Source organism: Gordionus sp. m RMFG-2023, chromosome 2 (genome assembly GCF_954871325.1).
Source record: "Gordionus sp. m RMFG-2023 chromosome 2, tfGorSpeb1-WG-v2, whole genome shotgun sequence".
Lineage (NCBI taxonomy): Eukaryota > Metazoa > Nematomorpha > Gordioida > Chordodea > Parachordodidae > Gordionus > Gordionus sp. m RMFG-2023.
The window spans coordinates 15,667,305-15,675,294 of NC_088776.1; the positions used below are offsets into that span (position 1 = coordinate 15,667,305).

The following is a 7,990-nucleotide window of genomic DNA, read 5'->3' on the forward strand; positions in this document are numbered from 1 at the left end:
ACCATACTATTTTGAAACATTAACAAAACAGAACAAATTATATATTTAAATGTAGTCAAATCCCTCATCTACAAAATAATAAAGTGTCCTGTAATACTTTAGGAGATGTGATTAATTATGTGAAGTGTGCTTTTTCACCATTTTACCCCATACCTATAGGGTAAAGTGACTAAGCATCAGGGTAGAGCGGTTAGGTAAATTGACTAAGCATCAGGGTAGAGCGGTTAAAATAAAATTGAACATAACTATATTGTTTAATTGAATAAAATATTGCAATTTTGACATCTATTCAACTTTTAGTATAAATTGAATCAATACAATACCGGAATGTAAACAATTATATAAAAAATAGCACATTTTGAGTGTGCCCATTTTAGAAAAGTCGTATATTTCCATTATTCTTTACCTTTGCGACTATTCTTAAAGTTTTATTCCAAATAACACAAACTATTTATTAATATACCTTTTTGCTTAAAGGTCTCTTTATGGTGTAGACGTTTATATTTAAAAATTATCTTTTTACATCTTAAATCAGACGGAACATTTTAAGCGTTTTACCCATAACAACTTTACCCCAAGGTTTATTATAAAATCGTTATTTCGTGATTTCTAGTTTAGCTATAAATTTCCGATAAATTTCATTTCATAGATAGGACTTTAAGGAATATCTATTTGTCAATAGCAATAAACTAAGGTGATAAATTTTGGGTAAAAAACGGTTTTTTGGCTGTGTAAATCCATAAAAGTTTTCAAAAAATGAACATAGGTAAGATATTAAATATAAAATACACTTCACATTAAATTTAATATCTATATGCTCAAGCGTTAAAAGGTTACTCGGGTTAATATTGTTACCCCATCAATAGCTTTACCCCGGCCTCCCTTATTCAAAAGTGGACACCTCTTTATAAACTATTTTATGTGGTGTAGCCTATAGGTCTGCATTACCCAATGTTTTAAAAAAAATTTAACCCGCCCACCCAGCCCGGCCATAGTTTTCAAAAAATATATACCCGCCCGCCCGTCCGCCCATTAGTCTAAATTTTTTTCCCCGCCCGCTCATTATTTATAAATAAATTTTTAACCCAAGCCCGCTTATAAAATTTAATTATGAACATTCTTTCATTTTTTTAAGCATCTAATAAAAATATTTCAGCATTACACCTCTACAAAAAGTTTATAATTTAGGAAATTAATATAAGTATAAAAATAATCAATGTAAATTATGGACAATTTATTTAATCAAATTGATATGAAAAGAATATAAATTTAAAATTAATATTATATGTAATTATAATGCAAAAATAATAATGAATCGACATATTTGGATTCAAACACGTTCTTCTTTGTTCTAAAAATCTTCCAGCAATGCTAATTCCGCGTTCGGAAGAAGCACTAGAAAAGTTTTATTACATTCCCATAAAAGGAAATTTTTAATAGACAAAAATGTTTATTTATTCTAAGAAAAAAGTTTTATTGTTGTGTTTATTACATAATATAGTTAGGTAAATGTTCTTCACTTATAAAAAACGATTGGTACAATAAAAAAAGAAATATTGTTATAGATCATTTAAACAATTATTTTTTTTAAATTTTAAATCTCCTTAACCCGCCCGCCCATAGTTTCAAATTTTTTTAACCCGCCCGCCTGCCCATTCTCGCAAAATTTTTTATCCGCCCATCCGCCCGCCCACTTAGATAGGCGGGCAGGCCGAAACCCCGCTAAATGCAGACCTCTATGTAGCCCTCCTTGCCAAAATCGGATTAAAAAATCTTATATATAACCATCTTTATTATGTTGATCAAAAAGTTACGCAAGCACACTTGAATGGTTCTGGTCACTTTAGGAAGATTAAATATTTTTGCATGGTATGTGAGTATACCTGCCATAAAACCCGCTAAAAAATTTCTGTCTGGAAAAAAAACAAATTTTTAAAAGATTCAAAATCCGGACCGAGCCGATCTAAAAAAATTATATAAATTAATCAGTGAGAAAATCTTATAATGGAGCGGTGTATTCATTTACTGTTCATATTTTCAATTTCCCTTTGCAAAAGAACGTTATTTAAAATAATATAATATTAAAATTTCTGCTCGTGTTGGTAGCGCGAATTTGTGGCAAAGAATACAAAAATACAGAATATTTCGTATACTTCGTAGCTAATAGGCACTAAATATGAATTCAGGGTAAAACAATCAAAAATTCGGACTTAAAAATTTTTTTTAAGCAACATTCATCATATATTGTCAACAAGATGAGAAAGTCGAGTAAAATCTTTTAAGCTCATTCGTTACAATTTTGGAGTAATATAAATGATTATTTGTAGAAACCAATGATATAAAGTTAGAAATAAAATTTGCAAAAAAAATTTGTCAATATATTTGAGCATGATTTATTTTATTAAGAAAATTAATTTCAATTATTCGAATTGAATACAAATACTAGTACGAATAATGCACTATTCAATTCGAATTCGTTTTTGAATAGGCCTATTTTGCAGTATCTATCTATAATATGGAAATAGGTTTGCACTTTAAATTTTTCCTTGGGATCAGTAATGAATGGGGTGGGTCATCGTAGTCGAACCTGTGAGCTTATTAAAAATTCTAACTCAAATTTCAACAGCAGAATATGAAGCCTCTTTAATAATTCCTCATTTTTTTTTATCGTTTCAAAAAAAAATTAGAAATAGTTGGTTGATTAAAGAAACGCCAAATTTTGAATTAATTTTTTACAATAGTAATATAAATACAGTAAAAATAAAGATAAAATTAATTTCTTAAGCAAATTGATTCAAAATTCTTAACAAAACATGATTAAAAATGACTAATTATATAGAAAATATTTCTAAAATTTTTTTGAAGCGAAAAAAAAAATGAGGAATTATTAAAGAGGTTTCATATTTTGCTGTTGAAATTTGAGCTAGAATTTTCAATAAGCTCACAGGCTCAACTACGAATGTTATGATGACCTACCCCATTCATTACTTATTCCAAGGAAAAATTTAGAGTGCAAACCTATTTTCATATTATAGATAGATACTGCAAAATAGGCCTATTCATAAACGAATTCGACGAATAGTGCATTATTCGTAATTTAATTAGAATTATTCGGATAATTGTAATGAATTTTCGTAATAAAATAAATCATGCTCTAATATATTAACAAAGTTTTTTTGCAAATTTAATTTCAAACAGAAAATTATTATAATCTAATAATAAAAATATGTAATCAATAATTTGTGACAAAAAATATATAATCAAGTTATAGATAAAATTAAAATGTATATTATTAATTTAATTTATAATTCTACGTCAATTTTTAAGGCAAATAGTTTTTCTTTTATATGACATGCGATTTTTTGACAACAAATTAGTTCCAACTGAGAAAAGCCTTTCACAAGCAGTTGATGCTCCTTGTATATATAAGTAATCCCTTACCATTTTCGAGAGTATGGGGATTAGATATGCATTAACCTTCCACCACATTATGAGTCAGTATCACTCTTTGCTCTTAGCTCACTCAGATAAAAATCTATTTCACACTGTTTGTTTGAGTTATAATTATCCGCTTATAAAATAAATCATATTTATTTAAATGGGGGATAAATTAAATACCTGTTTAGCTGTTATAAATCTCTTTAAATTTGTCCGTTAACATGGATATATCAATATCATAATCAGCAAATATTAATTTAAAATACTCCAATTTAAGCCTGGGATCTAATATTGTGGTTATTATTGCATCAACAGCCGTTAAATTATAGTAGCCAAACAATTTCATATACTTCTTTAAAACTATTGTTAAAGGATTTATGGAAATAAGGTTTTCCATTTTTTAAGTGTTTTCAAGAATTATAATATAAGGTATAATCATATTATAAGTAGGATAATTATCCCCATATATATTTGTTTTAACTCCCAATCCTCCTATATGTTAAATATTATTCCCTAATTGTAAATTAGTTTACCTCTGATGTTTGTTTTTCTTGAAGAATTTTAATATTAGTTTATTACTTAATTGACTTATTTTGTTATAGCAAGCTGTAGCAATAAGTCTCTTTCAATCGGTAGGTGTAATTCCACCTTATTTCACAATTTAATTTAGGTTTTCAAAAAATTTAAGGGGGGGAGGGAGTTTAGTACTACATATATTTTTTAATTAATTTAATTTTTTAGGAGGATTAGAATCATTTTAAATGTTTCTTAGTTTTAAAATAGAAGCATCTAAAACTTTTAAAATTTCTTTAGTAAAATTATTTACATGGGCAGCATCGGATGTGCCCTATTTGTTAATGGATATTTTAAAGAAAATGTATCAATAAAGGTTTATTATTAGTTGCATTATCCAAAGTTATAGTAAAATTTTTATTCCCCAAATTAAAATTTTTAGTTATTTTAACAAAGGTTTTAAAAATATTTTCACCTGAATGGGCTTCATTTATTGGAGCATCATTTAAAATTATGTTATTTACTTTGTGTTGGGTTAGTCCAAGTGTCAGATGAAAAATTAATCTGACTTTTATTCTTGGATATTATTTCCTTTACCAATTGTTCTTCCTGCAAATGTATTATACATATGCATTTTAAGAGTATAAGAGCATATTGATTTTACAGAACAATCAAGGTCAGTTAAAAATCTTTTGTATTAACAGTTTTAAAAGGTAAATTATTATTTACAAATAACTTTAGCAAGTTATCTTTAAAATTAATTTTTTAGATAAAGAAATTGGTGAAGTAGGCTTTAAAAAAATGTCAATTTTATTACCCTTTTACTGAAATGTGAATGCAACCTATTATAATGATTAATAAGGGGGAATGTTGTTTTCCTTTATATTTTATAATGCTCTTGCTGCAAAAGCCATTCACAATGACTTTACTTTGGTTTTTGGTAACAAATCAATTGTAAGGAATTTGTTAATTTTCTAACTTTTATGTTAATTTACAAATATTTTATGTTAATTTTCATAAAATATTCTTGATAAATTATAATAAAAGGGATATTAGTATAAATAGCTCTTGTTGTACAATAACATGTATGTTTCAATTAAATATTTAGATATAAAAATTATTTTTAATAAAACTGCAATTCCACAACTATTTTGATATTTTATTTAATTCGCTAGCTTTTTCATATATAATATATTAATTTTCATATAATATATTTGATAGCTAATAATAAAAAGATATTTATACAAATACTAAGCAACTTCAAATAAATAATGTACAATACAATTTTAGCTTCAAATCAACATTTTTTTTTACTGCTCAATATTATTTATATACTGCCCATTTTGATAAATTTAATGCCCAAAAATTAATAAATATTGCCCAAAAAATTAATTGATGATAATAAAAATACTGTCCATTTTGATTACAGTGTTGTGATGATTTAATGAAACATGTTGACAACACTATAATTAACTGCCCAAAAATCATAGCCTTAATCAAATAGGTATATTTAACAAGTTTGCCAAATTTTTGTGATCCTTCCCACAAAAATGACTTATTATTTTTTTTAAATATAAACTTTACTTTAAATTTTTTAGGTAAAGGGATTTAAAGATAACTATAAATATAGTGTAAACCTAATATTATTCTATATTATTTTAGGTCCAACCTAGCTAAAGTTTGGTAAAAAAAATGGGTGAAGTAAAGCCCTGCAAGTTGGCAAGTTTAGCTTTGGCCTAAAACTATTTTTGCTCTGGCTTATTGAGCCAAGCTGGGCTTGAGAGTAAAAAAAATTAAGCCAAGCTTAAAGAATATACAATATTATAGAAAATAGTATTTTCACTTCTTTTATTAAAATAAAATGATAAATAACAATTTACTGGGATTAGTACAAATCAATTAATAATCTTTATTATTTTATAAAATGTTTAATATAAATTTTTTAATTACAAATTTTAGACCTGGTGAGGTTTGGCCTAAAATAAAATTTTAAGCCAGGATAGGTCCCAAAAATCGAATTTGTTGACCAAAGGCTTGTCAAAAGAGTGTAGGGGCAGAGGACGATGCTTTCCAACCCTCTGCCCCCTAGAAAAAGATCTGATATAAATTTTCTGAATGTTCAAAATGTACAGAAATTTATGTTATTGATTAGAAAAAAAGACAGAATTTCTAATATGTAATTTTATATTTAAAAATTCAGATGATAAATATATGAAATAATCACAAAAATATCTTGAGAAATATTGCAATTACATATAAACTGGTATTTGTTAGTAAAAAAAAATATATGCAATCTATTTTGAATAACCAACTCAATTTATATTCTGAAGTAATACTTTCTATACAAATTTTTATAAGAAAATGGCAATTATTTGTTTGAGTGAAAATCGATATAGTAGTTAAAATATATTTTTAATATGTTAGTAAATAACTATTCAATTAGTATAGACTGCTTGAAATATCAAAAACTTCTTATTTTTTGGACTTAAAAACCTTGTGAATTTTTAAAACCAATAAATTAATATTTTACTCAAAAAATAAAATCTTACCAAAAATGCAAATAGACCCTCTTTTGGGAAAAAATTGAGGTTTAATAAATTGGCTATATCAAGGTTTTAATCAACACTAAAAGAGAGAAATAAAGAGGTATAATATTCTTCTACTGATTGTAATAATTGAACCTTGGATTGTTTTGAGTATATCATAGACCTGTAGACCTGACCCAAAATTCAGCCCACAAACATAACCCCTCCAGAATTTGTCAAAAAATAGTATGATTTAAAAAACCTGAGGTAAGTTTAAAAAATTTTAAAAATGAAATATCAGTACTGAATTGGGTCATTTTTAACAATAAATTTATTTATAAAAAGTTGGAGGAGCATTTAATATTCATTTACTGTGCATATTTACCATTTACATTTGAAGACCTTTGCAGAATAGATCCAAATTTATTCAAAATAAAATATTAAAAAAGATTATCAAAAATAAAAATTTGGGCTAGGTCAATAAAATTTTTAAAAAAAAGCTTAAAAATAATTTATTTTTAAGAAGTAGGCTTCTGGAAATATCAAATTTACAGTTGCTTTGGTCTCAGCAATTGATAATTAATTATGTTCTTCATATTTGCCAAATCATTTAAAGTTCTAAAATACTTTCCACAATTTCTATATCAACTAGAAGTATAAGAGATTGCATAAAATACTAGTATAATTAAATTATTTGTTGATAAATTCTAATGCAAAAAAATTATCTAGTAGAATAAGAAATTTTTTCAATCCCATTTTGTTGATAATAAACTTTTCTAACTTTATACATGAAAGCTTTTTTCATGGGAGATTTACCCTCCTGCCAACCCTATCCTGACTATTTACATTAGTTTTAATTATCTGACTTTTAAACATTAAATAATGAGGCAAAATATTCAAAGCATTTGAATCATAAAAATAATTTTATTTTTTCAAAAATTAAAATAAAATTAATATATATATTAATCTAAAAATTCTATTTAAAAAATCTTTAATACAATTGAATTCATTTCTTTTGTAATTAGAAAATTAAAAATAATAGGAAATTACCTTTATAAGATATCACAATTCGGTTCACAGCTTTAAAATTTAAAAAAAAAATTTAAAAAATCAAAATGCAATATATGGATAGATACATATTTAGAGAGTGAGATTTTGGGAATTGTAATAAATTAGTAAAATATTATTTATAGATATTATATATAAAAATAGAATAGAATATTCGAAAATTAATTAATATAAATTTGATGTTAGAAATAAATTGAAATATAAATTAGTAGTCGTATTGTTTATAATTAGTAGTCGGTATTACTACAAATGGCGAAGATAAATGGAGAAAATAATTCCTTAAATGGAGATAATAATTCCTTAAAGAGAAAATAATTCCTTAAATGGTGATTCAAAAAAAATAGCGGATTTATCTACGATTAAATTTGATAAATTCGAGTTGGACACTTCAATCCATAGATATTTTTCTCAATGGGAAGTCAGTTTTCGGTTAAAAAACGTAAGCC

The 7,990-nt window shown here is 25.5% G+C and overlaps 1 protein-coding gene across 2 annotated transcripts in view; it reads right to left on the reverse strand.

The window, feature by feature from the left end:
* Positions 1-7,651, reverse strand: part of LOC135925085 (laminin subunit beta-1-like) — a 47,407-nt gene extending 39,756 nt beyond the window's left edge. The window contains exon 1 of one of the 2 annotated variants that reach the window (XM_065460248.1): positions 7,527-7,651. The gene's annotated coding sequence lies outside the window, so the exon portion shown is untranslated. The remainder of the gene's footprint in view (positions 1-7,526) is intronic. The other variant, XM_065460249.1, reaches the window with a different exon arrangement.
* Positions 7,652-7,990: the final 339 nt, after the last annotated feature.